The 12,913-nt window shown below is 35.5% G+C and overlaps 1 protein-coding gene across 1 annotated transcript in view; it reads left to right on the top strand.

Moving 5' to 3' along the window:
- The window catches only part of Cntnap4 (contactin associated protein family member 4), a 274,098-nt gene that overhangs the window by 250,705 nt on the left and 10,480 nt on the right, over positions 1–12,913 (top strand). The window lies entirely within an intron of this gene.

The following is a 12,913-nucleotide window of genomic DNA, read 5'->3' as shown; positions in this document are numbered from 1 at the left end:
AGGATTGATATGTAAAACCAGCTTGTCTCTAATTTAAATAAAAAAATAAGCAGAATCCCTCCATGTCCTCTGCATCAGTTCCTGTCACCACGTGCCAGCCTTGATTGAGTTCCTGTCCTGACTGTTTTTGATGAAGTGTTATTTAGAACTGTGAGTGAAATAAATAATTTCCTGCCCAAGATGCTTTTGATTATGGTATTTCACCACAGCAATAGTAACCATAACTAAGACAATAATGAAGCATATTTTTCCTATAGCAAAAACACCAAGGTAGAAATGGCAATATATCTATTAGCTGCTATTGTGTGAATGTCACGTGTCCCCATAGGCTAAATCCGCAGCTAGAAGTATTATAACAACTTTTAAAATGTGGAGCCTTGAAAAAAATGCATGCATCATTGGGGGTATTGTTGCAGCTTTATAGCTCAGTCCCACTTCCTGATAACTCTTTTTTCCATTCTGTCATGACATGACAAAGTTATGTGTCCTGGGTGAATGCATATCCCAGCCACCATAGAGATCCCTGCCACCACATCTTCCCTCCATGAAAGTTTGTATGCCTCAAATTATAAGTCAAGCCTTCCTTTCTTAATTTGCTCCTGGCCAAATATCTGACCATAACAATAAAGAAGTTAACGTGTATGTTTGAAAAATGTACAGATCTTTATCTAACTGTGAAACTAGAACAAGGTCCAGAGGAAATGAGAGGTGAAGGTGCTTTGTGCCATGTTTGACAAACTTAGGTGTCTTGAAATTCTTTTTCATTTCCATTATTACTTAGACATTAATGTAGACATTAAATGTAATGACATTAAAGTAGATAATTCTGTCTCTAATATAGCATCATAATATGCATGCACTTACTAACAAAGATTAAAAGGAAAACAGAGGAGTCAAAAGATATTTTATTATCAGTTATAAATAAATAACTGAGTGTCAATTACTTTATTTTATAGAGGGGATCTTCTTGTTGTCTGGTTTTCATTCATACCTGATATTTGATAGCAACATATAATATTTTGTCCACTGAAATATTTTTTGACCTTGTAAGTTGTTTGTGCCTAGATTAATCATTCCTTATGTTCCCTGTACATCATCTTAAAAATCCCGAGAATGTTTGATTAAACCCATGGGTGAATGATCAAAATATTGGCCCTGGAGAAGGTTAATAGCTAAGTTTATAAATATTTATAGGCTTTCATGTAGTGTGATGAGTACCAAAATTATGTCCTCCTCTTCTCCAAGCAGCAGAAATATCCTGAATCTCAATGACCATTTAAAAAAATATATGTATCCACAACTCAACTTAGTTATTTGGAAGTATAACCAAAAAATTCTGAGTCTCGCGTTTTCAATTATCTGTATTATATATAATTACGTTATATATCTATTTAAGATTGACATGTCATTTGCTCTAAGGGACATGCAAAGTCCAATACAGTGAATATAAGATGGTGATTCTACTTTATCTGGTAGCTTTTAAGAAGGACTCAGATTCTACACCAGGTGTGTAATTAATAGACAAAACAATATGTACTTTGAACCTATGCATGTGAATACTTACTAATTTTACACTAAATAAAAATTAAGTGCTGAGGCCAATGAGTAGTTGTGTGTGGTGGTATGCAATATGATGCTGACACTTGGGAAACTGAGGCAGGAAGATTGTAAGTTGGCAGCTAGTCTGGTATGCATAGAAAAAGGCTATTTCAAGAGAATACTGAACCAGAGTGACACAAATGGACATGTGAAGTTGAACATGGAACAGTCCACAAAGAACTGTAGGCAACTAATGATAGGTGGGAGTGGGAGAGGTGGTCTTCCCCAGGGAAGAGCACACTAATTGATTATCCAGTGGCAAGCAGTCATCTCTGAAAATATACATACGTAACATTGTTATATTTCATAATATATATATATATATATATATATATGCTTGCAGTAGCAATTAATGAAAAAGATCATGAATTTGAAGGAGAGCATGGAGGGGAATATGGGAAGGGAATAATGCTGTCATTATTTGTATAATATCAAAAAAATTCAAATTTAATAAAACGTTAACAGGAAGAGTACAGAGAACAAGAAATGTGAGAATTTCCTAAGATGTCCTCTTCAGGCTTTAATTACAATGTCTTTCAAAACATGTTGCTGTTAAGCTAGGACAGACTGGCCGTTAGTACGGAAGAAATTAACAGTCTCGCTGAACTAAGGAAATTACTGTTTGAAGTCAATATTGTCGGTTTTATTATTTGTCACTATCCTAGATTTAAAGACGTATTTAAATTCATCAAGCTATGAAGATACTGAAATATTTACTAACAATCTTTAAATATAGTGAGGAAAACCAATGTATATGTTAAAACTTTTCAACTTGAGAGTAAACAAGATATTGTGAACTCTGTTTCCAAGGTCAAAATACTGCCAGGTGTTCTTGTTCATACAACTTATGAAACTTGGGCATCGTGCAGGACCATTCCCACTAACCATTCCCTTCTACTTCTTTGGTCTTCCAAGATTCAATGTGAATTTTGAATTCTTTTTCAATAAACCCTTTCCAGTGGTGGTCGTGGCCGGGGAGCAAAATAAAAGAAAAACCAAATACTAGTTAGGCTTTCAGCTTAAAAACAAAATACATTTTTTCCCAACTTGATATTGAGAAATTTCTGTGCCTCCTTCAGGGAAATGTTTCTATTATTTCAAGCAAGTGCAGAGGTGAGTGTGTTGGCCACTGTGGATTGGTGATTTAGGGCTGGATGCATAAAGAAGGTGTTGTTCAGATCATTTCTTTTCATAACAACAGTGTTTTATGCCATTTATGACAATGACACCACATTGGAAGCCAAAGGGAATTTGGGAAAGAATGAAATCCAGTGATTTGCTGCAAAATATATAGAACTGGAGGTCATTGTGTTAACAGAAGTTACCCAGACATAGAAAGGCAGATGGTAGAGGTCAGCCCTTGCAATTTGAATGCAAAATAAAGATTACCAGAGGCTGGCAAGGGTGAAGAAAAAGGAAATCCTAAAATGTATCAAGATGGGAGTAAGTTCAGTGTTCCACAGCTCAGTAGGGTGTCTGCAGTTCACAATAACCTCTTATTTATTCCATGAAGAACCAGAAGAGAGGAGCTTACAGGTTCCAAGTGTAAGGAAAATGATAATAAAATGGAAATGCTAGACTATTGATTTGAACAAAACTACTGTATACATGTATTGAAATATCATACCAAACTCCATATGTATGTAAATGAGAAAGGTTAATTTTTAATAAAAATCATTTTAAAATTAAATTTTAGATAAAGTTGAAATAAAAAATACAACTTTATTATAAGGACAGCTTAACAACTATAAATAGCAACCACAACAAAATCACAACAACAATACAACCCAAGCTGATTTAAGTGTGGGGTTGATTTCTTCTCTATGACTCTGTGCCATGTGGCATGTGGATGACAGGGACAAAAGTCTTAGAAATATCCAGGGTGAGAATAGGGGGATTTAGCTGGGGGTGGAGCCCCACACTGAACTGAGAGCAGTTGGCTGAAAACCACTTGTTTAGTTATCCTTCATTAAGCCTAGGTACACACAGGTAACATTATTCATAGAACTAAAAGTGCACCCATGTTTCAGGCTGTATTATTTGTAGATCATATTCACATAATGAGGGAAAACATGAGCCAATATCACATTGTTGATATCAAAAACGTATATTAAGAAGGTTTTCTGTACATGATGTATCACAAGCAATAGTATAGAGTAGTAAAAAACAATTAAATGTATATCACAGCTCCCAAACTCAAGATCTCTTTTGTTGATCAGGTTATGAAATGAAGCACACACACACACACACACACACCCCTGTACATATATATATACATATATATATATATGTATATATACATATATATATATGTAAGGTACATGATGTGTGATCACATCTAAGTATTGAACAATATTGGCATCATATTTTATACTCAATTTAATTCCAGGGTTTCTGGCAAAATATTAGTCAAAGTAGAAATACTTTAAATATGCTATAAAAAATTAAAACAATGAGATACCACCTGTGAGGAGATTGTCTTAACAAAATTATAGAATGACATCTGTTTCCTTTTTCAGATGAATGTAGGATATTCATATAGAATTAATGATGTTAATGTTTTTATTAAAATTGTATATTATTCAAATGTGTATCATTCATGTTGAAAACTTATGATTAAAATCCAAACTGAGCAATGAACTTTATAATCTAAATCAATTCATTCTCCCAGAAGTAAAAGTGATAATTTATTTAGCATGTACCTAAGGTATAGATCTAGATGGAGGACTAATCATTTGTAATTCAAAGGCAATTAATAACTTCTAGTCAAACTTTGTGTGGCATATGAATTCATTATAAAATTCTACAGAGTATATTAGTATATTCCAATGTAGTACATTAAGTTATTGCAAAATAGATTGACAAAGTGATTGAATAATGAAGATATTAATTTTCCAGAGTGTTGCTCGCTTTTGAAGTTATGTGTTTTGTTAGTACAGGCCTTTTGAGAAACAACTGGCAAGAAAAGATTAAATGCTGAGAGATTTTTATTAAGGGAACAGTGTGAGAAAAAAACAGGGAGTTGACTGAGTCAAGCAGCTATCTTTATAGGTGGAGAGACTGGGGTTGAAGTAGAAGTCTGTTATACCACTGCACAATATAAGAAAGATCCACCAAAACCTTTTGGGAATTCTTGAGTCAAATCTGAGGAAGTCCATTGTTGTGAACAATGAGAATGCTTGCTGTTTCCATCCTTGGTCAGCAGTCCCTGAGAGGCATCACATGGCATTAAGTAAGCACGAGGTAGACTGAACAACCTGGCAGTGAGGTCCTCTAGCTGAAGATTTACATGGCACACTTTGATGTTCACATTTTTCAAATATGCTTTTGTTAGTCTGTTTGTTTCATTGATTCATGTATTAATTCAGCCCATGCTTGGTGATTACCTCCCATGTATATGGGGCCATGGTGGGTGAGGTAACCATCATATATGTCCTTTTAGATGCTATAGGTAGTATTTACTATAACTGAAGCATGTCCTTGTACATTTAATTGAGTAAGTTGTACCCTACTAGTGTTTTACATAAAATAAACCCATTTCCTCCCAACCTAAAATATATTAAATGCCTTTTTAAAAATAAATCCTGCATATTTCTTGTAAGAGGCAGCATATAAAATTGGCCTGTGTATTTTAGTTATAGTTTATCTACATTTTCAACCAAAAACTTAAACTATAAGCATTTACTGTTTTGATAAATAAAAGCACAGAAATACAGAAAATACTGTTATTTTCTTGAGTTTCTTTAATATTCTTTTAAAATTAGCAAGAAATGAAAATAATTTTGGGATACTGTCATTGTTAAATATTATTAGCAGATGTTAAGCAAAGTAGTAAAACTTAAAAAAAGAAATCATATCAAACTGTGCTAGGACTGATTTGGTAAACATTTCTTTCTTTTTTTTTAGTTAATTAGTTAATTAATTAATTCCCAGCCTAATCACAGTTTCCCCTACCTATCCTCCCAGTCCCTCTGACAGTTTCCCCTCTTCTCCCCCACATTCACTCCTCCTCTTTTCTTTTCAGAAAAGTACATCCTCCCATGTATATCAGCCAGCCATGCCACATCAAGTCACATAAGGCACCTTCTTTCCTATTAAGGCTTTATAAGACAACCCAGTAGGAGGAAAGGCTCCCCAAAGCAGATAACAGTGTCAGAGACAACCCCCCACTTCCCACTGTTGACAGCCCCATAAAAAGACCAAGCTACACAACTGTAACATGTACAGAAGTCCTATGTCAGTCCCATGTAAGCTTTCTGAGTGGCAGTATAATGAAAAGAAGCATACACATCCAAGAGGAGTAGAAGGCAGGAAATTGATGAAAGATGAAATCAATAGGATAGAAACCAAGAGAATAATGCAAAGAATCAATGGAATAAACAGCTGGTTCTTGGAGAAAATCACTAAGATAGACAAACCATTATCCAAACTAACTAAAAGGCAGAGAGAGAATATTCAAACTAACAAAATCAGAAATGAAAAGGAGGACATAACAACAGACACCAAGGAAATCGAATGAACCATTAGGTCACACTGGTAACCATTTCTAACTCCCTAGTACACGTAAAACATAGAGGGACTCAATAACTCTAGCAATAACTCTAGCAATAAGGTATTATCAAAGAAACTCATTTCAGATAAGTCCATATTAATAGATCATGTTACATTTACATTTCATATCTATCAACCCTGGTAAAGTTATGATTTGAGAGATAGTCCTGGTTAACTGTCTGTTAGCTGTTTATTGAAATGAGAATTAGATACCTATTCAGCTTATTCTTAGGAACAGCTAGCCTATGTGGTATGGTGTATCATAGCTGTCTTTCTTCTGGGGCTACAGATCCAAGAAGTATACGTAAACAACTTCCAGGGAGATTTAGGCCAGTTATAAATACAATTTGGTCAGCAAGAAAAAGTGATTCTATCCCATGTCAACAGATAGAAGATGTTTAAGAGCAAGATCCTATATGCAGGATTCCTTTATGCAAGACTTACTTCAACTTCACTAGCCAGAAGTGAGAAGAGTAGTGACCTAGATAACTCAAGGGCACTGACTTTGTTAATGTGCTATGTGGTAACTCTCAACACAATGGCTGGTCATTTTTAAATTAAATTGAAAACGAAAGTACAAGTTAGAATAAAAAGATACAAAGGCCAAAATTAGTTCTGAAAATTCATCAGCTCTATAACCTTTTGATTAAAAAAATATACTTAAAATGTGTCTGACTGATGTCAAGGCTGTGTCCTTGTCGAGATGGTGGTCAGTTACAGAGGGTCTTTCCTGTCATTTAGAACTATCTATTGATGGACACTTACAAATACCAATTTCCCTAACCCTGTTGTGTGAATAGAGCTGAGAAGCATCATGTCACAGTACCCGAGGGATATTCATGATGCCAGAAGAAGCATATTTCCTGATTGTAATTATAGAAAAAATGATAAGATGGAAATTGGGGCTTTTTGTCAGAGCACATAATCATGGGTAAGTGGTTCCTGTGGGATGGGCAAGCATACTTCTCTGAGTGAGCTGTCTCACTCAGTGCTATCATTTGGTTGTCAAGCATCATAAAACAGAACTCTGCTTACACTTCAAAAAAATGCCAGCCACAGAACTGAAAATCATTAAATCATGCAATATCAGGTGCCGAATCTAGAAACCTGACAATAAACAATAAGACAAAAACAGTTCTATCACAAAAAAGAAAGAGAAATTATTTAATTATGGACATGCTTCAGTGTGCCTATATCAGGAATACATAGACAAAGCAAGGATGAGACAGTGATTAAAGAACAAGTGTCATTAGGAGAAAGAGAGCAGGAAGGTATTAGCCAGGGCGCAGCCATAGGAAGAAGATACTGAATGTTTTCATCTAATAATAATCTCTAACACTGAGTAGAGCACTGCCAATGACATTTACATTACAATGACATTACATTTAGGTATAATGGAGCAATAGAGATCGGTCCATGTATTCAAAGCATAATTTAACATTGTCACTAAAATTTACTCACTCCTGCACTGTACATGAAAGTCAGGTTTGTTAACATGAATGGAAGTCAAGAGATTGTTGTTACTGTTTGTAATCATTTCTAAGACTGGATCCTGGAGGAGGAAAAAAAATTGACTCCTTTAAGTCTCATCTTCCTTGTAAAATGCTGCATACCATTTCCTTAGGCACATTGTTCAGAACTTTTGTAAGTTCTAATGTCAAAGAGAATGGAAAATATGTCTCAGTGGTTAAGAGTGCATACCTTTCTTCCAGAAGACCCAAGTTTGGTTCTAGCACCCTCTTCTGGCCCCCATGGTCACTACATTCAGGTGCACATACCCATTGGCAGACACACATATATGCATAGTTTAAAAAGCTTTTCTAAATGGTAAATGATTTGTCAATAAATTCATTAAGTTAAACATTTATGAAATGATTTTATAATCAGCAGTTTCTGGGATGTAATTAATCAAAGAAACATGTAGGTATAAATTATTTTGATAATTCATTAAGCTTTTATTGGTACAATTATACCACATTTTATAAACCTCCTAATTAAGATAATTACATAATCTTAAAGTTGCATAAAACCTCTCATGGGAAAATATGCCCTTGTTTTGAATAACAATACAATTGAACTTGTTGTAAAATCTCCAGAAAAAAATCACTATTCAAAGACTGAATGAAGCTAATGTTGTTCTTTGTTGTTTTATTTAAAATCTGTAACCACATAAGAAAATTGACAACAATATACTTTTGGTGCTTCAGGATGATAACGGGAAGCTAGATTGCATAAAACACACACAGTTCAAGGATCTGTGTTTGTTAGGTTGTGCTAACTTCAGCTTTTCCATCCAAAATACATTTGATGGTTGAGTTCTGAGTCCTGCTCATGATTTTCTTTCCATGTTGGAAGAGATTTGAAAAACCTGAAGATTGTTTTCATTCAACTCAGTAGTCTCTTTAGTGCAACCCACAGGGATCACTGACTGCTTCTAAGCATTGCAGATCCAAGAAATACACTTGGATTTATGCAGTGACTGTTAGGTCTTGTCAAAAAGAAAAGTGTGGTTTGAATGTCTATTCTGTCTCCCCAGAGAAAGTTTAGGAGAACTGAAATGTTCATCTAAAAGTTGTAAGTGTAAGATCTTCTGCAAAGCCAAGGAGGTATACTTAAACTTTCTTAGAAAGGTTAATTTTGCTCTTAGACAAAGATGCTATTCTAGTTTTAATTATGTGTATATATGTGTAGCTTTGTGTGTTTGAGTACACATGCACACAGAGACCAAAAGAGGAGGGACTAATTCCCTGAAAAAATAGTTACATGTGGCTATGAGTTGCCTGGCATGGGTGCTGGGAACTGAACTCTCCTAAGAAACAAGTACTTTTTTGGTTGTTTGTTTTGATTTGATTGTTTGTTTTGGTTTTTTGAGACAAGGTGTCTCTGTGTAACAACCCTGGCTGTACTGGAACTTGCTTTGTAGACCAGGCTGGCTTCAAACTCACTGAGATCAGCCTGCCTCTGCCTCCCAAGTGCTGGGATTAAAGGTGTAACAAGTGCTCCTAACCACTGATCCATCTCTCCAACCAGAAGTAGATTTCTTAAAGATGCTGATTTTGTAAATTTATCTGATGACACTTCAGTTGAGACAGGTTCTTCTGCAGCAAAAGAGAATAAAGTTTCTCCAGAAAGCTATGGACAAGCAACTTTTGTGTGGATCAGGGTACTGAGTTTGAATCTGAGAGCAATAGAATTGTGAGTACCTTGAGATTTAACTTCTTTGCCCACAAAGCTCTTAGTGTCTGCTTTGCTGCTTGATTTTACATTCACACCTGTTTTTATTTGGTTTAAATATACACAGAGGCAAAAGCATCTGCTTGTTCTCCCTTCACTGCTCCTGTGATTCATGACACCATTTTCTGGCAATCCGTCCTTATCTTTATCTTACATATGAAAGTCATTGAAACCCTCTCTGAAGTTGGCCCCTTTCTACAGAAGACATTATAAGCTATTTGCATTTATTCTTGTTTGAGTTTTTAGACTTTTAATTTGGGGGTAGGATATGAGAACCATGAGAAATTTTATAAATCATTCCTTGTCATTGTTCTTATACTGACTGCCATATCTTCCTAGAAACACTCCTTTCTCTGTAATAAAAAGGCACTCCATCAAATCTTAATTTCCTGGAACTCAATTTTTCTTGTAGGCTGTTTGTTAAATGATTTCTTCTTCACAAAAGTATAAGTTATTCCCTTTGTTGGCATAGACAATCAAGGCTTAATTTTTAACAGGTGAGACTGCCCCAAAATCTTGAGTCATTTTGAGGATTTTTATAACTGGAAACAAGAGATGGAGAGGTTTGTTCTCATTTCGCTCCTCTACCTTTCTAGTCCTTGACGCTGGGTTGGCATTGTAGGAATCAGATAATGGGAAAGAAATACTTTTTGCTCATTGACAATGTTAGAACAATTGTTAGAACACAGAGGATGCTGAGTGTTTCTAAGGCGTGGATTGCTTATGATAAACTCCAGTCTACACTATTCATGTTGTCTCGCAACTAGATTGAATTATGGGAAAAAGAGTGCTAAGTCCCATGAGGTTTCCTCCCACTCCCAGTTTGAATGCTATTCCATCCATTGCTGATCCTGAAACAAGCAGCTGTTGGTCTAGTTGAACAGGAAGGTTGTGTCTGGAGGATGCCAGCAAGGAAGAAATCCCAAGATTCTCCATTTAAGGGCAAGAGTGTCTTTATGCTATCTTATTGAGGCCCCCAGATCACATGTATAAAGACCAACACCAGAACACAGCATTTTGCATGTTTTCCTCATTTCTTGGTGCATGAAGATGGCCTTATATCTGGAACATTTCCACTCTGATGTTGTGAAGAGAGGTTTTCCCCAACAACTGAGCTCAAAGTAACATTATATACTGAGAGGACATAAATTCCTATGTGGCCAAACTTCTCTGAGTTTCAACCATCTGAGGCAAGAAATTACTAAGCACTAGCCAGCAGATGGAAAAACAGAACAAGGTGTTAGACTTTTTGCTCTATGCTAAGCACATCCAGGACCCTCTTTTCCTTTGGTTAATGCTTTGAGGAAACACCTCATAGAAGTACCTAAGGTTGTATTTAACTAATCTGCTAGGCTCCTTTCCATCCACACAAGTTGATAATTACATTTAATCATTAAAAAGTATTCATCATCAAGGAAGACAGAAGCAAAACAACCAGCAAGATTCTCTACATAAATTAAGCTCTTCAAGGAGGCAGACAACCCAGATAAAACTCAGCAAAGGTGATTTAAGTAGATTGTAGTAAAGTAAAGCAATACCAAGACAAAGAGCTGGAAGAACAAATCAGAAAGTAAACTGGAAAGATTGGTCTATATTGACACTTGAATTAATTTCCTAGAAGATGAAGCTGATGAAAGGTGTTTGACCCACATGGAAATAAGTTGTGACTGATGGGAAGGATGAGAAAATAAAATAGATTTGCAAAAGTTTCACAGGAGACCCAGGAGGAATAAGTGACATCCCAATGTGATCAAAAGGTCACAGTCCAAATAAGTCATGTGAAAGCCATGCATATTGAAAGGGTTTGCTGTAAGGGAATGGAGAGGTATTTCAGTGGTTAAGAGCTGCTCTTTCGGAGGACCCGAGTTCAGTTCTCATCATTCACAGTGGGTACACCAGGCAGCTTGCAACCATCTGCCATTCTGTATCCATAATTTAAAATAATAAAATATTGTTTTCAAAAATAAAGGCTTTACTATGTCTTCTGCAGAATATTGAGAGAAAATAATTCCCAAGTAGCAAAAGATAGACTCACAAGAGTGTCAGATACATTAAAGAAGTAATAGTTCCAGGAGGTGCATAGGGGCACAAAAAGACTCATCTCTACAGTAATCACAAAAAGAAACTCAATCCATCAAGACCAATCTCTGTCCCACATTCATTCAGTGCAGTGCACAGGTTCCTTCCTGAATAAAAACATCACTAGTTTCTATTACTGCTTTCTATCTGTCCTCTCACTGAAATGTAAGGTGACTGAATAGCAGGGGACTTGCTTCCTGCCTTCCTGATCTGAAAACAATAAACAGCGATGGATTGAGCTTAATAGGTATACATTTTTGAACAGTAATTTCACAGATAGGTAAAATGTTTTCACTTTGTAGAGTTGAAGTTTTCAGGCTGCACCTCATATTGGATATTTTCATGATGGATATAAATATTTACTATACACTTTAGACCAAAAACTTAAGAATATTTTAAAAACCTACAGAACTTTTATGTATGTGAGTATTGTAGAAAATATGAAAGTATTGCTATTAACATATATGCCATTTTTTGAAATCATCAAAGTTATAAAATGTTCCTTAAGTAAAAGTGCTGTCTTTTTTTATAAATACCTGAACTTATTGTTGTCCCTCTAAATATGGACAATTCATTCTAGGAATCCTGTGGATATCAAAGTCTGTATGTGATCCAGTTACTCATAAAATGTGAGGGTATTAGTATGTAGCTTATGTAGGTCTCCTACATGTTTACAGTCATGCCTAGTTTACTCCTAATGTCAAACACAAAGGAAATGCTGTACAAATAGTCATTGTACTCTATTTTTTTAGTAAACAATGTCAAGGAAAATATATGCCATACTCAGCATAGGCATTTTCCCCCAGTGGGAGAATGACTTTTACAAAGAAAAAAAAACACAACAAAACAAAAAACAAACATGTATAATTTGTAACATAATTGTGACATTCTTTTTAGAACTTCTTATAAACTTTCTTAAAGATATTTTGGGTCTGTTGGTGCATCAATGTGTGGATGTTGACTCTTGAATCCACGGGTTTGGAACACTTGTACATTTCTCAGTATGACTGAAATGGTGATAGACTGAAGGACTTTTGTTTCTGTAGAGGTGGAACAACCCAACACCATGTGTTGAGGAGTTAATTTTAGCTTTCAGTTCCAGGCATGGAGAAGGCATGGCAAGATCTTGAACCAGCTAGGTCAATCACAACCACAGTCAAGAGCAGAAATACAATAATTGCACACATGTTCACTTGCTTGCCTGCCAGTGATCTTCACAATCTATCCACTCTTAAACAGATCACTTTCCATGCATAGCAAATAGTGCTCCCCAAAGTAGGCTTGGTCTTCCCACATCTATCACCTTAATTAAGACAATCCATCATGGACATGTGTCTAGATTAACTTCATCTAGATAATTCCTCATGGATACCCCTTCACAGGTGATTCTTAAAAGTTGTGTCAACTTGACAAACCATCACAAGAGTCAATGATCTGTTTATGGAGCTCA

This window comes from Phodopus roborovskii, unplaced genomic scaffold (assembly GCF_943737965.1).
Source record: "Phodopus roborovskii unplaced genomic scaffold, PHOROB, whole genome shotgun sequence".
NCBI classification, from domain to species: domain Eukaryota; kingdom Metazoa; phylum Chordata; class Mammalia; order Rodentia; family Cricetidae; genus Phodopus; species Phodopus roborovskii.
This window is presented reverse-complemented; position numbering and strand designations above follow the sequence as displayed.